Here is a 19,325-nt window from a genome sequence, read left to right as displayed (position 1 = left end):
TATCTCAATAAAGTCTTGAAAAGCTTGGTTCTCGATCGTATCTCACAATATGTTGGTAAACACCTGGCAAATGAGCAGTCAGGTTGCAACCAGGAACGTAATACTGTGGTCAAATTCATAATCTGACGCAGTCGATAGAAGATGGATGCGAAAGCGAACATGCCACAGAGTGACATTCATGGAGCAGTCACCAGTGTATGATACCATCAACCGTTGATTAGAAAGGTGTATTCAGTCACAAAATACAATCACTTTTAAACAGGAGGTTTCTTTGTCACTGTATCAGTAAAGGAGCCGATGTGGGACCTCGAAGCGTGGTCACCGTAAGGGTGGATCTGTACTACAGCTACACAAACGATAAACCACTCAAAAAAGCAATGAGAACGGTTATTTGCGCAGACGGTACAGCAGCTGAAGCTCAAGGCAAGGAAATGAAGAATAAACTGACACCAGTCGTTGAAGATTATGATGATAATCGCCTAGAGCGAGACCCCGAGCTGGGAACCCAGCAGGAAGAAATATCATCTGGAGAGCCAACAACTATCCCATTACGGTAATCAAAAATACATGGGAGTAAAGCTGGATCGTAGTCTTGTATTCAGATATCACTGACAAGAAACAAAGCTAGAACTATCTACCCTTTTCAACACCATCTCTAATCCTTCGTCATCACTTGGGGCTCACAACCAAGCGTGCTCCGTACAACCACGGCGCTATGCTCTTCTGCAGCAGAATCTACAGCACCAGTTTGGTGAAACTCTACTCACGGAACTAAGTGGATAGGAAGCTGAATGAGACTGGACGCATTGTGAGTGGCTACCTACGAACAATTCCAGTCACCAAAATTTATTAAATTATTGGTACAATGCCACTTGACATCAGCAAAACAACTGTGGCACAAATGGAGAAACAGAAGCAAGAAACAAATGAAAGACACCTGTTTGGATATATATAACCATACAACATGATTTGAGGTCAAGGACGAGCATCTTGCGCTCTACCAATGAAAGGTACTCGTCAAGCTAACGTAAACGAATATCCTATTGTACATCTTACTGTATACCGTGCTTTTTAAGACTTGACGATCATCTGTCAGCACTGCATATACGAAAATGGCCTTGTTCACAATATGATTTTTTATAGTAAACGTTATATTTGCCTAACGCACTACCTTTTATCTACTAATATGACAGTTTGACATGAGGTTCTAACTCACAATGTACACGTTTTGCAACAAATATTTCAGAAAACCAAAAGATGACAGCGAAGTCTATCGAAACCTGTTATTGAAAATAGACGAGTATCTATGCAATCTTCGCTATCGAATGTTTGTTACTAAATAAAATAAAATAATCAAATACTGTTAGCTATTTTAGTATAGATTAATTTTATTGCTTCATGTTGTGTATTACTAGGAGGATTGGCCCTGTCGCCACTTTCAAATTCAGTTGCTTCAGTGAAACATGTGTGTCTGTATTTTGAAACTGTGGAGCACTACATGTGGACACATACCTGTTCCCACAAACACGTCGAAAATCTGCTGTCTTAAAGGTCACATGCTGTATGCAGGAACGTTTTGTATACGACGTCACAAAACTGAAATGTTGTGCACAAAGGGCTTCCGAGTATTTAGGTACTCAACAGAACAACGAGTTCTTTCATTTCCACAGACATAAAATGTCCAACCGAATTACAGCTACTGTTGTTGCCAGATTTGGCAGCTCTGTGTGCTAAATTTTAATCTTACACAGAGTGGTTATAATTAACCTTTCGTTGAGCAAGTTGAAACGGAAACCTATTTACCGTTTGGGTACCCAACTTCATAGGAATGATGTTCAGACTGTGCGCCGCGGGATTTGCGTTGTTAATAGCGTCAGTGTCAAGATTTAGCATTAGGCGCCAGTACTTGTGCGGCGCTGTAAGGTTCAAACACAGGCATTAGTGTGAATTACAGTTGCAGGCAGTCAACATGGGTCTGGACAACGTGAGCGGGGCCTTGCTCATAATGTTGTTTTATAACGCTAAATAAATGTAAATGTCGTGAGACTTGCGCCTCCCGTCGGGTAGACTGTCCGCCGGGTGCAAGTCTTTCGATTTGACGCCACTCCGTCGACTACCGCGTCAGCGGAGAAAATCTCCGACCCAGGCGGGAATCGAACCCGGGCCCTTAGGATTAACTTTTTGTTACAGAGGCCACCAGATCTCTGACCGAACACGCTGAGCTGCCGTGGAGGCATATGCATGTAGAAGGACACGAAACTGTTGTTTTCTTTTCTTTTATTCTTTTTATTTCTATTTTATTTTTTCCCACTAGGAAAGCGCTATTCCCTTCCCACATCCCTAAGAATGTGGTGAACGATGATCGATTACAACCAAGATGCAATGCCGGCCGCGGTGGTCTCGCGGTTCTAGGCGCTCAGTCCGGAACCGCGGGACTGCTACGGACGCAGGTTCGAAACCTGCCTCGGGCATGGATGTGTGTGATGTCCTTAGGATAGTTAGGTTTAAGTAGTTCTAAGTTCTAGGGGACTGATGACCTAAGATGTTAAGTCCCATAGTGCTCAGAGCCATTTTTGAACCAAGATGCAATGAATCACGGTCGCATGTCTCATGCTCAGGGAAAGTGCTACGCTCATCATCGTGGTTACATCTACTCCAGCTTTGAACTAGAGAGAGTTGAAGACATACTACAGAAATGATACTGTGCAGTGTGATCTTGTTAACAGCAGTATTGCTGCTATTCTCCGGGAGTATTGACGGTTTAAAGAAATTCGGAAAGATGCTCTTTACGCAGTGGGACTGGTCTACATGATTCGGAAGTTCGCATTAAGTGACGATTTAGGACTGGCTTGTGGAAGAGGCCGACAGCTAATTGCAAGACAGATTGTTGAAGAAGTCGCAGTGCCCACGACTGAGACTGCTGGATGCAACTTGCGATCTCCAAGCAGAGCACTACCGTACCTGTGTAACATGACATGTTCTGAGCAGCAGTACATCTATCTCCATTGCGGTTCTAGGTTGTCGTGGATGCAGATGGTCGTCACACTGAGCAATTTTTGTAACCTGGAACGTAAACATGGTACCTAATTAACAAATACAGCCCGCGCATGTGGGAATTAAAATGTTTCCTTTAATGGTTTATTCGTTATTTCTCTTCCGCATTTCACTACATATATTTCCATTTGTCTTATGATCCCTAGACTTCCAAGTTTAATTATTATCGGCCTGTATTGAATTTCGAGATATTTGCTTTCCTTGCTGGTGTTGCTAATCTAATGGCCAGCCGTGTATTCAGTTATATTAGTGGAGGGAGCTACGTTAGTCTTCTTACGTTAAATAATCTTCTACCGTCTTAAATTTCGAGCATTTATCGCTTCTTCGTGCAAACTGGGATCCGTATAAGGCACTGGAGTTCATAGCGAGAGTGTAACACATATTCTGGGAATAATTTTATGTATGATTTTCTCAAAACTAGTATGTGTTACAACTAGAACACAGGGCTAGCAGGAGCACGAAAGTGGAGACAATATGTAAACTCTGTGAGTTACTGGCACCAAACCACGTGAGGCTTTTTCTGCACAATGATATACGTTGGCAGACCAGCCGTAATAGAAGATCAGTTTTTCCCAATCAAATTTCTGTTACGTCTCTAACCTCGCTGCCGACATGACATTGACTCCTAACCTTAAAATGGTTGAAATGGCTCTGAGGTCATCAATCCCCTAAAATGAGAACTACGTTAACCTAACTTGCCTAAGAACATCACACACATCCATGGGTTCTGGACTGAAACGCTTAGAACCCTCGGCCACAGCGGCCTGCTCCTAACCTTCCATCCCTTCATCCTTCCTTCATTCCAGGGAATCTGATAGACATGAAAAATAGTATTCATTCAACAGCACTATCTATGTAGTATTAGGATAAATCAAGATATAATAACATTAAAAAACAGAACGTTACACAGTTGCCACTTTCTGACTTCAGTATGTCAGAGGGGTTCTGCAGTACCGCTGCTCGTACAGAACTGGAAATGCATGGCTATTTGTATCACACGCAGAGGTGACAAAAAGTCATGGAATAACGATATGTACACATACAGATGGCGGTACTATCGTGTACACAAGTTATTAAATTCAGGACATCGGCGGAGCTGTCACTTGTATTCAGGCGATTCGTCTGAAATGGTTTCTGACATGATTATGGCATCATGACGGGAAACAACAGATTTTGAATCTGGAACTGTAGTTGGAGATAGACTGTAGCGAGAATACCAGATTTCGGGCAATACCTCTCAACTCGGACAATGCAGAGGCCGAAGGCCTTCACATAACCGACCGAGAGCAGCAGCGTTTGCACAGAGCTGTCAGTGCTATCAGACCTGCACTGCGTGAAATAACTGAAGAAATCAGTGTGGGACGTATAACGACCACTTCCATTAGGACGGTGTGGTGAAATATGTTGTTAATGCTGTGAGTGTGTGGGTTTTATTTTGTCAAGTTGCACAATGGGTTGATCCAGCAAGTACACTTTGGCTCCTGCAAGAAACAATTCCCACCTCATACTACTACAGACGCTCCTAATGTACTAACAAGAACTGCTTGAAAAACATTCAGCAACAAATATCTCCTGGAGTCATCCGCTGTAAGGAAAAGACACAAAAATATTCTATACTTTTACATTACTAGTGGAATACTTGGATACTGGAGTATTGCTGGATGTGTAAGAAAAACTTTAAACGAAAGAAAAATATTAATTATTGGAAAAAAATTCTGAGAAATCAAGTAAAACTTTTTCTTGTAAATTAATAAATTTGCAGGTTCTTTTCAGAACAGTAGATTGCCTCTTATGGATAGGAATGCTATTATTTTACAAAGTATGCAAAGGTTCTTTTCTCCCTTTTCTTTAAAAATGTTATTTACTTAGCAAAATGGCTGAGAGCCGCACCTACACAACTTGAATAACTTTTCTAGGTATGGTCAATCCTGTCGCGTGAGAAATGTAATGGAGTGTGGTGTTATGGAGGATAGATGGGGCTCGCAGATGCCATTGCACACAATACCGTGGCCTGCGACGACTGCTGCCTGCGTCGCTCGCTGCTGAAAAATAACACCACTATCTCTTTCTATCTGGATTGACCTTCGCCAATCAAACTCTCATTACGCCTTTATGAAGTCAGGGACTTGTATCCGCCCCTAGTCTAACTGTTGACATGTTACACTAGTCGGATAACCAGTCCACCGCAATGCCACTCAATATTCGCTCACAGGCGTTTAACTAGTGCTCTGTTCATGTTCACACCTCATGATAAGTGTGGTGGCCAACACAATGAACAACGCTTAATCGCGAGCTGCTCAATATAGAGTATCACTCTGATTCACTAATTACAAAGATGCTGTCCCAGCGAAGTACTGAGGAGATACTTTGTTCCTCGCCCTCCCTCTTTGCGAACACATACGAGGGCACTCGCTCTCATTACATGACCCTACTCCAAGAGCGACAGCAGAATGATCCCCTTTCTGGGAAAATTGCATGGGTATATAATTCGCTGTCTTCCCTCACTCCTCTGGCTCTTTGCATCAGAAATGTTCCGCCAATCAGCGTTGCTCTTTTAAACGGAAGAATGACGTTTCGTTTAAGTCGACCAATGCGGAAATATGTAGCATCTCCGTTAGGCGTATACTGTCCACCTGTGAGAACTCCGCAACTACGCTGCTGGTCCGTCAAAAAGTGCGTCGTCTGGGTAATCCCACACAATGTAGCGGAATTTGCTTTTAAGTCGAACATGGGGGGGGGGGGGGGGGGGCGTGATCCCTTCACTCTGGGCGGTCGCTCTGGCCAAAGTAGGTGTCTGTTGACTCACCCCACTGAAGGGAAGAGCCTCCCTCTTCATAATGAAACTTCCTGTGGCTGTTATGTTGTGTACGCCAGCCTAAACTTTTACAACCTCAGTGCGCACTTGCAATTTACTTATTAGATTTCCATATTGCTTACATGAACTTATACAAAATAGACTATACCTTATCGAGTCTACATTCAAATGAAGCGTCTTGATGTGGAGAATACGATTGTGAGGACGTAATATGTAAGAAATGGTCAGGAACCATGCAACCTTACAATGCTCTATGGCAACAGACGACCTACGTGAGTGCCTTTGCTAATAGCATGTCATCACCTGTAGTGGGCTCATCATCAAATTAGTTGGACCCTAGACAACTGAAAAACTGTGTAATTATCAGATGAGTCCCGATTTAATTTGGTAAGAGCTGACTGTAGGGTTCTAGTGTGGCGCACACCCAACAAAGCCACAGACGAAAGTAGCCATCAGGCACTGTGCTGGCTGGTTGTTGCTCCATAATGGTGTGGGTGTTTTTACTTGGAACAGACTGAGTCCTCTGGTCCAACTGAATCGATGAATGTCTGGAAATCATAATGTTCTGCTACTTGCAGACCATTTTTGCCATTTGGCATGGAATTTCGCCAAACATGAATCCCGTTCAATAAATATGGTAGATAATCGAGAGGTTGGCTCGTCTACAAAATCCTGCAACAGAAACACTTTCGCTATTATGGACAGCTATAGGGCCATCATGGCTCAGTATTTCTGCAGGGGACTTCCAAAGACTTGTTGAGTCCATGTCACCATGTTGGTGCGCTACGTCTGCCAAAGGGAGGTATCCTATAACTTAGTCACCTTAGTGTATGTATTGATTAATCCATCATCAGTACAGTGGTTCCTGCCATGGTTCAGCCGGTATCCCATGGGCAGTGTGTGATGCACCAACAGTGGACTGCTGAAGCAGAGCAACAACAGTTTTTGGCGATGGAGCACTTGCTGACACTCTAGTGTGACAGGTGTTCAAAATGGCTCTAAGCACTGTGGGACTTAACATCTGAGGTCAACAGTCCCCTAGAATTAGAACTACTTAAACCTAACTAATCTTAGGACATCAAGCATATCCATGCCCAAGACAGAACTCAAACCTGCGATCATATCAGCAGTGCGGTTCCGGACCGAAGTGGCTAGAACTGCTCAGCCGCAGAGGCCAGCATGACAGGTGTGAGGCTCTGTTATATCAGTGGCTGCAATGATAGCTACAGACCTGCAGGCATGAGGCAGAACTGAGCAATATGCATGGGGCTACAGTATGCAAGACAGACTGGATTGTTTGGCGGAATTTGCGGTGAGTGATGCTGTCTCACCTAATGCCACAGCCGAGTGGGCACAGTCTACAGCCATGCACATGTCTTGCACCCGTGATCACTTGCACAAAGGCTGGGAATTTACACCTACATGTGTATGGTGTAACTGTTGATAAATTCTTCTCGGGTTGACAGCCGAGTCAATCCGTTGTTTTCCAGCAACGTTTCAGCAAGTTTCTTACTTGCCATCTTTGCCTGAAAATGGCAAGTAAGAAACTTGCTGAAACGTTGCTGGAGAACAACGCATTGACTCGGCTGTCAACCCGAGAAGAATTTATCTTCAAGATTCGCCGAGAAAGCCTGCATTCTCCGGTGTAATTGTTGTACCACTATACCTTGCGTTTCATTAATCTCTCCTGACAGTGCAATTAATGTAATTACATACAACTAGGCCTGTTACTTCAGTTATCGGTTTTCCCATGATGGCCTAGCATGTAGTTGGACAGAATTTTTGTACTTGATTAGAAACAGTGAATGGCCTCAAAATAGACCTTTTCTTTTGTTTTGTGCAAAATATGTCTCAGAGTCAGTTCATTATTTAGATGAAGGTTGAATACTAGGATTATTTCATCCGCTATTCATTTATGTAGTTGTACATTTCAACAGTTGAATCAATGTCTTCTGGAAACCCAAATTGGCAAGCAACAGTCTGCCCGTTTTTGTTGATGATGCTGTGATTTATGGTAAGATGTCTTTGTTGAGTGTCTGTGGGAGGATGAAAGATGAGTTATACAAAATTTATATCTCTCCATGTAGAAAAATGTAAGTTAATGCTGATGAGTAGGAAAAATAAGCCTCTAAGTTCGAATAAGGCACTAGTAGTGTCCTGCTTCAAACAGTCATTTCAATTAAGTAAGTGTAACTTTTCAAAGCAATATGAAATGAAATGAAAACGTAAGGATCATAGAAGGGAAGGCGAATGGTCGACTTTGGTTTATTGGGAGAATTTTAAAAGCTGTAGTTCATGTGGAAAGTACACCAAAAATAGGATACCAGAGTGACCCATTGCTGAGTACTGCTGAGTGTTTGGGATCAGCACCAGGTTGGAATAAAAGAAGTCATCGAAGCAGTCTAGCTGCTGACTACTAGACTGTTACCGGTAGGTTCGAACAACACGCAACTATAATAGAGGTGATTCGGGAACTCAGTTGGTGGTAAGGCGTCGTTCTTTTCGAGAAGCACTATCGACAAAATTTATGGAACTGGAATTTGAGGCTGACTGCAGAACAATTTCACTGCCGCCTACGTAAATTACGGGTAAGGACCTTGAAGATAAGCTTTGACAGATTATGGCTCCTACGGAGTTACTTTCTCCTTGCTCTATTTGTGAGTGGAACAACAAAGGAAGTGACTAGTGGTGGTGTACGGTACTCTCAGCAACGGATCGTATGGGGGCTTGCGAAATAATGTGTAGGTGTAGGTGTAGAACATTCAGTATTCGATTATCACCTTGTCTTTCAGTCAGTCACTCTGTTAATACTTGGTGGATTTCAGGTGTACAACGGACACTTTTTTTCTTAAAAAACATTTAAAATAGCCAGCTAAAAATCACTTCTGAATACATTCCTACACTTACTGAGCCCATTATTACTGCTACGTCGCGCCTATGTCCACGCTTCCCTATCTGTGTGGCAGCACCACTCACAGCTTGCCACACAACCAGTTAGTACTCGTTCGTGTATTGGCGAGTCAGGCAAGTGCTGGCCATCCAAACGTTGGGCGTGCAGAGTTTCTGACGTCATAACGTGGAACAGCGCGTTTAAGAGTCTTTCCGAAAGTTCAGAGCAATATCTAATATGTCAGGTACTCTGACTGTGTGTCTGAGCGTTCACCAATGAGACGGTAGAGCGCCATGTACGTCACATGCACGCCATCTCCCTCTGGTGAAGAGTTGTGAGGCCCCATATTGGCTTTCATTTGAAACCCATATATATATACGTCGCTTCTGAGCTCCAGAAACTGAGGAGCTCTCAAAAACCCTCCATTAACTGTATGATTCATTGTAATAAAATGAGGAGAGATATTATGTTCACAGTAAAGGAACTGTTGTTAATTGCGCATTATGAGAGAATGCCATTCGAGGGAAATGGCATGTTGAGAATCCATTAAAAAGGCATTGTTCTTGGTACATTTTGCTGTAATTAAATTTGAATCACTAATGTAACAATGACCGAAGCTTTTAGGCACGTTGAATTCGGCACGCCAACAGCTTTAACCTAACCATGCTCCACCACTAGCCCTGCAAAGTTGATGTGACAGGTACTCACTGGTCAGTAGTCAGTGGACAATCGCTTCTTTCGTATGGTTGGTTTTGTGAACCCGTTCTGCTTTACAGTTAATCAAGAATACTACTGAACAGCAATATTGCGTGCACAGCATGGATTACTGCACTCGGCTTTTTGATGCATGCCGGGACCAAATGGACATTAAAAAACAAACTGATCATGTAATATCTATTGCCTCAAAGGTTTTGAACCTGTATGGTCATGACGAGGTGGCTCAACAGGAAATATACCCAAGAACAAACGTAGCTCTCAGAATCACGTCGTGTCTGGGGAAGAGCAGTGCAGAATGTCAGCGGCACTGTGACTCCTCCTCAGGCTGCGGCCTTGGACGCCACAGAGGTGATGCATGAAGGCAGTTAACAGGGCCGTACGAACATCCCCTCATCGATATGGTTCGCATTGACGGGTGTGCAGTGTACGACTAGAACTTCAACATATGCATAAAGGGAGATGCAGATCACAACCTTTGTAGAGAAAATCGAGTGCCAAAATATTAGGCATGCTTACATACTTTGTATGATCACAATTTCCCAATGAGCCCGCAGCCGAGCGATTAAGCGCTTAGTTTCAGTGTGGTTTCAGCAGCCACCCAGAGAGAACGCCTCATACCTCCGCCAGCAGAGAGTGTGAACCTCATGTTTGTATACATTGCGACTTAACCTGCACCCACTAAGATCATGGCAAATAAGTTCAGAAAATTGAAATTAGGTTCCTACTTTGTCTGTAATATGCACGACCGAAAGCTGTAGATGTAGAACATTTCCTCTGTGAGAGGCGAAGATCTCACCATCGGAATCTCTGGGACGCACTTCTAGATTTTCCACACAATTACATTAAACTGATCGACGATGTTGTGCACGAGTGCGGCTTTAAACACAACCAAACACAGACACCCTTTCTGTTATCCCTACGGTAATGATGGTGTGAGTAGTAGAAAAATGACAGCACCATCCCATGTTGCACTGTTGCCAGATTTATTGAAGATGGCGGATCCAAGAAGGCAGCCATGGATGTGACAATGTTGCAGTGACGTCATGGCGGGAAATTCAAATATTGGTGGGTCAAATGGTTCGAATGGCTCTGAGCACTATGCGACTTCACTTTGGAGCTCATCAGTCGCCTAGAACTTAGAACTAATTAAACCTAACCAACCTAAGGACATCACACACATCCATACCCAAGGCAGGATTCGAACGTGCGACCGTGCCGGTCGCTTGGCTCCAGAATGTAGCGCCCAGAACCGCACAGCCACACCGGGCGGCTAATATTGGTGGTAAAACAGGCAACTGGGCTAACTCCACTAACCTAAACCCTCTCGAGCCCCCCACCCCCCCACCCTTCCACCATCTGGAAATTGGCAGTAAAAGGACACAGACTATGTATAGCCGCTGGACTGGAAGGATGGACGTAATTATTAACTGTGTTCAATGAATGAGATGTCTGTGCTAGAGAAGGGGGTGATTAATGAGTGTATTACCTGTAACCACGGCATCTGAGGACTGTATTGATAAAAATGATACTTTGTGTAGACAAATACACTTCATGAAACAATTAAGATGCAGCAGAATGGGGTTAATTTACACATTGCAACTCATACTGAAAAGACTTTACATAACATTGTCAGAGAACAGCGATATTTTTGGAAATTTGTGGTAAGGTCTTATGGGACCAAACTGCTGTGGTCATCAGTCCGTAAGTTCATGGGCTATTTAATATAACTTAATCTAACTTGCGTAAGGACAACACACACACACACACTCTCTCTCTCTCTCTCTCTCTCTCACACACACACACACACACACACATGCCAGAGGGAGGACTCGAACATCTGATGGGGAGAGCCGTGCGGACAGTAAAAAGGCGCCTCAGACCACGCAACTACTCCGCGTGGCAAACAGCGATCTCATTGTGATAAAATTACTTAAAACCAGTCTTGATTACAGCCGATGTTAACTTGTGACTGGTTTTGACCTTTTAATTACTTGCCATCATCAGGGTTTGCAACATCGTCAGCGTTTGTACGATCATCAGAGTTTGCACCGTCTCCATCATCCAGATTGAGTAATATAACTTTTGTAGTAGATGGCTTCACAAATTAGTGAACCGTTTACAGCAAGAAACGCTTTTAGCGGCAAGCTGTAGCTTGTGAATGTGGATTCCGAAACGCCACGAATCCCGTGCTGTAGCAGAATGGGCAACCAGGGAAAGGAAAGAATTGTAGAGAAAAGGCAGTAATAACCTCCTAGTATGAAAAAGGAAAATCATTTTCAGAAATAGCTGATATAATTGGAGGACGCCAGGCAACTGTGCGGTCCTCATTATCGCCATTTAGAGGAAGAAATACTCTTATTAACAGCAAAAGAGGAGGTTTGCCACAGACGCTAAGGGAAAGAGAACGAAATACGTTAATATGTCAGTCATAAACAGATTCTGTATCATCTGCAGATGTTAATCATTAGTTCAGGAAGGAAATTATAACAAGGGGTCCTCGCTGTATTTTGAGTGTTGCATGTTATGGAGAAGAAAACCATACATCAGCAAGAAGAACAATAAATTGATACTTGCATTTGTTCCATAATATATAAGCAAGAACACAAGTTTCTGTGACAACGTTTTGTTCACAGATAAAAGTGAATTTAACGTATCTGTAAATGGTGCCAGAGTTTTGGTATGGGAGCACCTAACTAAAGAGCTAAACATATTCAACAGAAAATGATGGTGGAGGAATTATAGTGCTGGATAACTTATTTTTGGTGAAGGTAATATGGATGGATTTCAGTATTTAAACATCCTACAGGAAATCTGTGTTTAGCCACAGATTACTACTTTCAACAAGACCATGATAAACATGCAACAGATATTGTTCGGCAATGGTTGTTTTACCATACTGTCCATATTCTCAATTTTCCAGAGCAGACTGCAGACCTTAATGTAATTGACCATGCTGGAAGTACACTTGAAAGAAGGATCCAAAAATAAAAAATACCAAGTAAGACTCCTATGATTCAGTGTCTACCACAAGAACAGCATAATATTGTGTCTGAGAGAACCAAAAGACTGGTCCATTCCACGGCTAAGATATTAACAGCAGTGATAAATAGAAAAGAAATGCCACCAAGGTATTAACATTGTCATTACATTTGCGTCCATTATTGTTTTCTTTGTATGTATCAATACTGTAGAGTCTTGTTCCGCAAGGAATGAAAGGAGAGGACGTTGTTATGGGCGGTCAGTATCCTCTATTTACAACACATAAGCACAAGTGGATTAATATGGTTTTTTATTTACGTAAACTGGAAGCCTTACATACCTTGAATAGCGTCCATGTGCTGTGGTACGAGCTCATCAGTAATAGTCCTCTTACAGACTGATGTAAAGTACAATTCTGGTTAAGGTAAAATAGTCCCTCTATAGCCACTAATCTAACCGCTATGTACTGTTGTAGCCTGTGACGAACCAAACTGACTGACGACAGACGACACACTAGATGATTGAGTCAGTGAGTGAGTGAGACCCTCGGGCAGTGGCCACGGAATAAATACATGATGTTGAGAGAGTGTTGGCGGCCTGTTGCTTGTGGGTGTGTCTCTGGCCTCCAGTGTCTACTAATCGATCTTTGCTCCATTTTTGCCGACTAGTGTGCTGGCGACAGTTTACACCAACAAAAATACATTTTGCCTCACTGTGTGAAGCCAGATTATGCAGAATTACTTTTTTTTATTCTTTGCTGAAGCCTACTTTAATTAATCCCTTAATATGTAAAGATTAGAAAGGAGATCCTTACTGTTAGTTTCCCAAATAACGTCTCTAATTGTGATCATCGACTCTAATAAGTAAAAGTTATTCTACATGGACAACTGTGTATGAATCTTACCTGCAATACGAAACACTGGTTATGCAAAACGTATTTCTCTTTATGAGTTCAGGTAAAAATAGTAAATAGGAAAAATGCGTTCCACTCCGGAAAGGATACTAAATAGTAATAGAATGTATAATACTGTACCGTTTTTTCACAAGAAACATATGTTTTTGCCTACTCTTCTAAATTAGTGCTAAACACTGAAGACAGCTAGTTGAACGGAACATCTCTCTACATTTTGGTTAGTGGACAGCTTTATCGAATTTCTGTTGGTTAACGACGCCAAATCTGAAATAGAATTTATAAATGAGTGTTTCAAGGCTGTGAATTAACATGAGTCTTTGCAGGTAGGAGAGCTTACAATAATGTCATACAGAATTTGCAACATAAAGAACTTACCTCTCCCCTCCCCCCCCCCCCCCTTCTTGCAGCGGTGTACCGTAGGTCTCCAGAAGAGTGTAGTGTTCCAAATGATTGGAAATGGGCACAGGTCATCCCCATTTCCAAGAAGGGATGTCGAAAAGACGTGCAGAACTATAGACCTATATCTCTAACGTCGATCAGTTGTAGGATTTTGGAACACGTATTATGTTCGAGTATAATGACTTTTCTAGAGACTAGAAATCTACTCTATAGATACCAGCGTGGGTTTCGAAAAAGACGATCGTGTGAAACCCAGCTCACGCTATTCGTCCACGAGACTCAGAGGGCCATAGACAGGGGTTCCCTGATAGATGCCGTGTTTCTTGAATTCCGCAAGGCGTTCGATACAGTTCCCCACAGTCGTTTAATGAACGAAGTAAGAACATATGGACTATCAGCCCAATTGTGTGATTGGATTGAAGAGTTCCTACATAACAGAACGCAGCATGTCATTCTCAATGGAGAGAAGTCTTCCGAAGTAAGAGTGATTTTAGGTGTGCCGTAGGGGAGTATCGTAAGACTGTTGCTATTCACAATATACAAAAATGACCTTGTGGATAACATCAAAATTTCACTGAGGCATTTTGCGGATGATGCTGCAGTATATCGAGAGGTTGTGCAATGGTAAATTATACTGAAATGTAGGAGGATCTGCAACGAATTGACGCATGGTGCAGAGGATGGCAATTGAATCTCACTGTAGACATGTGGAATGTGCTTCGAATACATAGAAAGAAACATCCTTTATCATTTAGCTACGAAATAGCAGGTCAGCAACTGGAAGCAGTTAATTCCATAAATTATATGGGAGTACGCATTACGAGTGATTTAATATGGAATGACCAATAAAATTAATTGTTGGTAAAGCAGATGCCAGACTGGGATTCATTGGAAGAACCCTAAGGAAAAGCAACCCGAAAGCAAAGGAAGTAGGTTAGAGTACACTTGTTCGCCCACTGCTTGAATACTGCTCACCACTGTAGGATCTGCACCAGATAGAGTTGATAGAAGAGATAGAGCAGCGCGCTTCGTTACAGGATCACTTAGTAATCGCGAAAGCGTCACAGAGATGATAGATAAACTCCAGCGGAAGACTCTGCAGGAGAGAGACCCAGTAGCTCAGCACGGGCTTTTGTTGAAGTTTCGAGAACATATCTTCACCGAGGAGTCTTGCAATATATTACTCCCTCCTACGTATATCTCGCGAAGCAACCATGAAGATAAAATCAGAGAGATTAGAGTCCACACACAGGCATACCGACAATCTTTCTTTCCACGAACAGTACGCGACTGGAATAGAAGGGAGAGCGGATCGAGATATTCAAAGTACCCTCCGTCACACACCGTCAGGTGGCTAGCGGAGTATGGACGTACATGGAGGTCGCAGCGCGTGTCCTGGAGACAACATAGTGCATTGCGAGGGGTGGTCGCTAACAGTACGGCTGAATACTGCGTTGTCGAATGTACAGAAATTTGTCAGAGCTTCTACTGTAAGAGGCTGAAAATCAGAGAACAGCGAGTGACTTATTGCCTAGCTACAGCAGCTGAAGAGTTCTATGCAGATCTCAGACTCGTTGAGCGAAGTATTAGTCGTTTCAATGTTTCACAAAATTACATTATGTATTGCTCATTGTGCGTATCACTGTTTGGGGAAGGTGTTCGTAAGAGAGGTTTTACTGTACTTCGTTCATCGTACTTACAGGACTATTGTAAAAATTACGCTGTTTATTCTGCCGTATTTTCTGTTGTCGTGTCTTTTCCGCGTAGCGGAAGTCATGACATCAAGAGTAAAGTGAAAAACAGTGATGGTACAATTTAGCGATTCTACGCAAATGCCTGGCGCCTTATTGGCAAAAATCCAATTTGATGATTAATGACTAAAATCTCTCATTAGTATAATTCAAAATCATACTTCACACTCATCAGGCTTCTGTTGTTTTTAACGGTATTTATGGGTAAGGTGACACCAGCTCAACCAATGGTGCCACTTCACCAGATAAGAGTAACTAACGGTACACTGCAAAAAAAAAAAAAAAAATAAATAACACGTCAACTTTAGTGAGAAGGCTATGTGTTTATTCATTAATACTTATCAAATCGTGTTCCTATTTTTTAGACACAGGTTACTAAATCATTTTCTGATTGAAGAATGTTTCTTGTCTTAAGTTCTATGTTCACCATCAAGGAGCACGTTCTTCAAGTCACATAGTTTCGAATTAGCGAATGGTGCTAATAATTTCAAAGCTTCCCTTACCTGCTGTGGATATTCTTCTTTGCAGAAGATGTCAATCTTTTGCTAGTGAGATTCCGTTTTAAGTGTGCCGCAAGTAGCAACATCTCTAATCGTTTCTTTCATTCTCGCCATCAGATTAGCCATGTGTACTGACACATCCAGGGAAGGATTTAGTATCCATCTATGTCCGTTGTCAGCTTCAGAATTCAGTTTTGGAAAGTAACTTAATTAGTTTTGCTTCCAAACTGTGTAAGCTGTGTAACAAAAAAAAATTGTTCAAATAGCTCTGAGCACTATGGGACTTAACATCTTAGATCATCAATCCCCTAGAACTTAGAACTACTTAAACCTAACTAACCTAAGGACATCACACAACACCCAGCCATCACGAGGCAGAGAAAATCCCTGACCCCACCAGGAATCGAACCCGGGCGTGGGAAGCGAGAACGCTAGCGCACGGCCACGAGATGCGGGCAGCTGTGTACCATGCAAACAATTTGAGACTGGTCCATCGCAAATACGACGATCATCTGAACGCAAAGGATATAATCAAGGATCATCTTTTGGAATAGAAGTTGACTATAAACGAAGTTCTGTGAGGGATTTTTCGATTTTATCTTTCGCCATCACAATATTCTCTCTCTTGGAGTCTCGCATTTAAAATATTTAGCTGGTTAAAAAGATTAGAGAAAAATGATAATTTTAATATGCAAACAGTCTTAAAAATATAATTCGCTCATCTGGATTTAAAATCGTGGCAGAACATTAACAATTCAGCTTTCAGTTTAAGAACCCTTTTCAACAGCTTTCCGTTGTAAAGCCGCCTGACCTCCGCATGATAAAGGAGATTTTAATGGAGTGAATTCATGTCTTCAAAAATGATTCTAGACAGTCGAATCCGCCACGCTTTACGTTAGTAGAATGTACAAATTTGATCGCCTCAGTAAACACGTTACTTAAATCAGAAGGTAAAACGGTGGATGCCACAGCTTGTCAATGAAGAAAGCAGTGTGTCCATGAAATATTTGGAATTATTGATTTTATTTTCGCAATCAGCCCAATATTGTTACTAGTCATAACTGTTGTAACGGCGACGAGAACGGTCGTGGGGTAGTAGTGACGGAAACGCGGAGGGGACGCGCGGAGCGGCCCGCGAACAACACAACGGGAGAGGAGGGAAACGACCAACGAAGGACCTTATGACACAACAAGAACAGACAACAGAGTCACGAACCAAACAAGACAACCACGCCCAATGGAATAGAAACACGAAGTCAATACGCTGTCCGAGACGAAACGGCAGAAGAGAAGAAACAAGAAAAACAGGCGATAGAACGGTGACTTAAAGTGTAAAATGGTGGAAAAACATGGAAAGTTAAAAGGGAAAGCAAAGGGATTGGCAATGTTAATAAAATACACAAGAATCAGACAAGTAACATAGTAGACACGCAAAAAAAGAACATGGCGACAGTCTGGTTTCTGTTTCCAAGAGATAAAAAATCACACCCAGCGACAGTATGATGGCTGTTCGCAACACTTACCAAAAGACAGACAACACAGAACACTAACTGTAAAACACTGCACGAAAATGGAGGCACAAAGAGGACACTCCGAAGCCAAGGGCAGATGGGGGGATGGGGGGGGCACCTGGAGGAGGGGGGGAAAACAAAGAGGGAGGGAAAAACGAAAAAAGGGGTGGACCAAGGAGGGAGAGGACTCATAGGGGGAGAAGAACAGGGCAGACACGAGAGGGAATGAGAAAAGGGGAGGAGGGAAATACAAGAGGACTCAGGGGAGAGAAGGGGCAGAGAGAGGTGAGGTGGTGAATAAAGAGGATGGAAGGGGGGAGAGGGAGCCCAGGAAAAGGACAGAAGGCAGGAGGGGGAATGAAGGTCAGAGTTGATAGGAGGGATAAATGGAGGGAGAGAGGGCATCATAAGGGAGGGGGAGTTGATGGAAGCCACCTTGGGAAAGGAGATGAAGGGTGTAGAGATGGAGGGTAGGGGGGACACAACAGTGAAGATGTGGCAGGGGACGGGGATGGAAGAGGAGAGGAGCAACCGGGGGGCGAGGGGGATCAAGGTGGCGGGTAGTGTAGAGTATGTGGATACGTTCGAGTAACAGGAGCAGATTGGGGAAAGGAATGAGGTCATAGAGGATCCGCGTCAGGGGCGGGAGGCGTATACGGAAGGCGAGGCGGAGTGCATGATGCTCAATGCTCAAGGATCTGGAGGGACATATAGAATTTTGGGAGGGGGGGGGCAGATATCCAGGCAGGACTGGCACAACAGAGGATCGGATGGAGCTCTATCGGGGGCGCCGCTATTGGCCGCTGCAACCACGTGTTCCACTATGGCTCCCCCACACTAAAAGCGGCCCACACTATAAGCAGCCAGGAGGCACGCGCCGCCACAGTGATGGTGCAGAGACCTCTAGCGGTCTTCGACGTCCATGACGTCTGGCGCGGATTCAAATTCCGCGGCGCGCGGTACCAGAATAACTCTACACCAATCACTACAAATGGCAATACATTTTATCCAATCAGCTTTCTAAAACACTGGCCAGCAGTGTTCACAGGAAGTGCTTTCCTAAACAAAATGTCTTAGAAGATACTTTAAAGTGATTGAAAGCGCACGAATACCGTCTGACACATATGTAGAATCATCAAGCTGCGAAGCAAAATATGGACACTTCTTCACTTTTTCGATTAGTTGTCAGATTTTGCAGACCATTCTGCGTCCAACGGCATTATCAGAGAGTGGTACGATTTTTAGCTTGTTTCCCTCTCGCTTTCCTAACATAATTTCAATCACATCAAGGACAGCTGGCAAGATAAGATTCTCGCCACCTGTATGCGGCTTCTCTGCTTTAGTAATTCGGTATGCGACTCAGTAACTAGCTAATAATATTTTTTCGTCGACATTTGATACCTAAAATCAGATTAAATATTCTGTTATATTAGAAAGTAAATAATCAGTAAGATAATATTTTTAATCAACAAACGACCTTACTGTAACTTCGTGGCTAATTAAAACTCCAATCGATCGAGTCTCGAACTCGGGACCTTTGCCTTCCGTGGGTAAGTGCCACACCAACTGAGCTACCCGAAACACAAGTCATGAACTGTCCTCACAATACTCTGTAAACATGCCCGAGGCTGTGGTTAAGCCAGGTCACCGAGTATCATTTCTTCCAGGAGTGCTAGTCCCTCAAGTTTCGCAGGAGATATTCAGTGAAATTTGGAAGGTGAAAGACAAGATAGTGGCGGAAGTAAACCAGCGCAGACGTCGTGCTTAGGAGGCTCAGTTGTAGCTGGCACGGTAGC

The 19,325-nt window shown here is 43.1% G+C and overlaps 1 pseudogene; it reads right to left on the bottom strand.

Annotated features, from left to right (window-relative positions):
• Positions 1-2,560: 2,560 nt before the first annotated feature.
• Positions 2,561-2,718, bottom strand: LOC126274928 (small nucleolar RNA U3; annotated as a pseudogene).
• Between the last annotated feature and the right edge of the window lie 16,607 nt (positions 2,719-19,325).

This window comes from Schistocerca gregaria, chromosome 5, assembly GCF_023897955.1.
Source record: "Schistocerca gregaria isolate iqSchGreg1 chromosome 5, iqSchGreg1.2, whole genome shotgun sequence".
NCBI classification, from domain to species: Eukaryota; Metazoa; Arthropoda; class Insecta; order Orthoptera; family Acrididae; genus Schistocerca; species Schistocerca gregaria.
The sequence above is the reverse complement of the archived record's forward strand: the minus strand, read 5'-3'. Positions and strand labels throughout refer to the sequence as shown.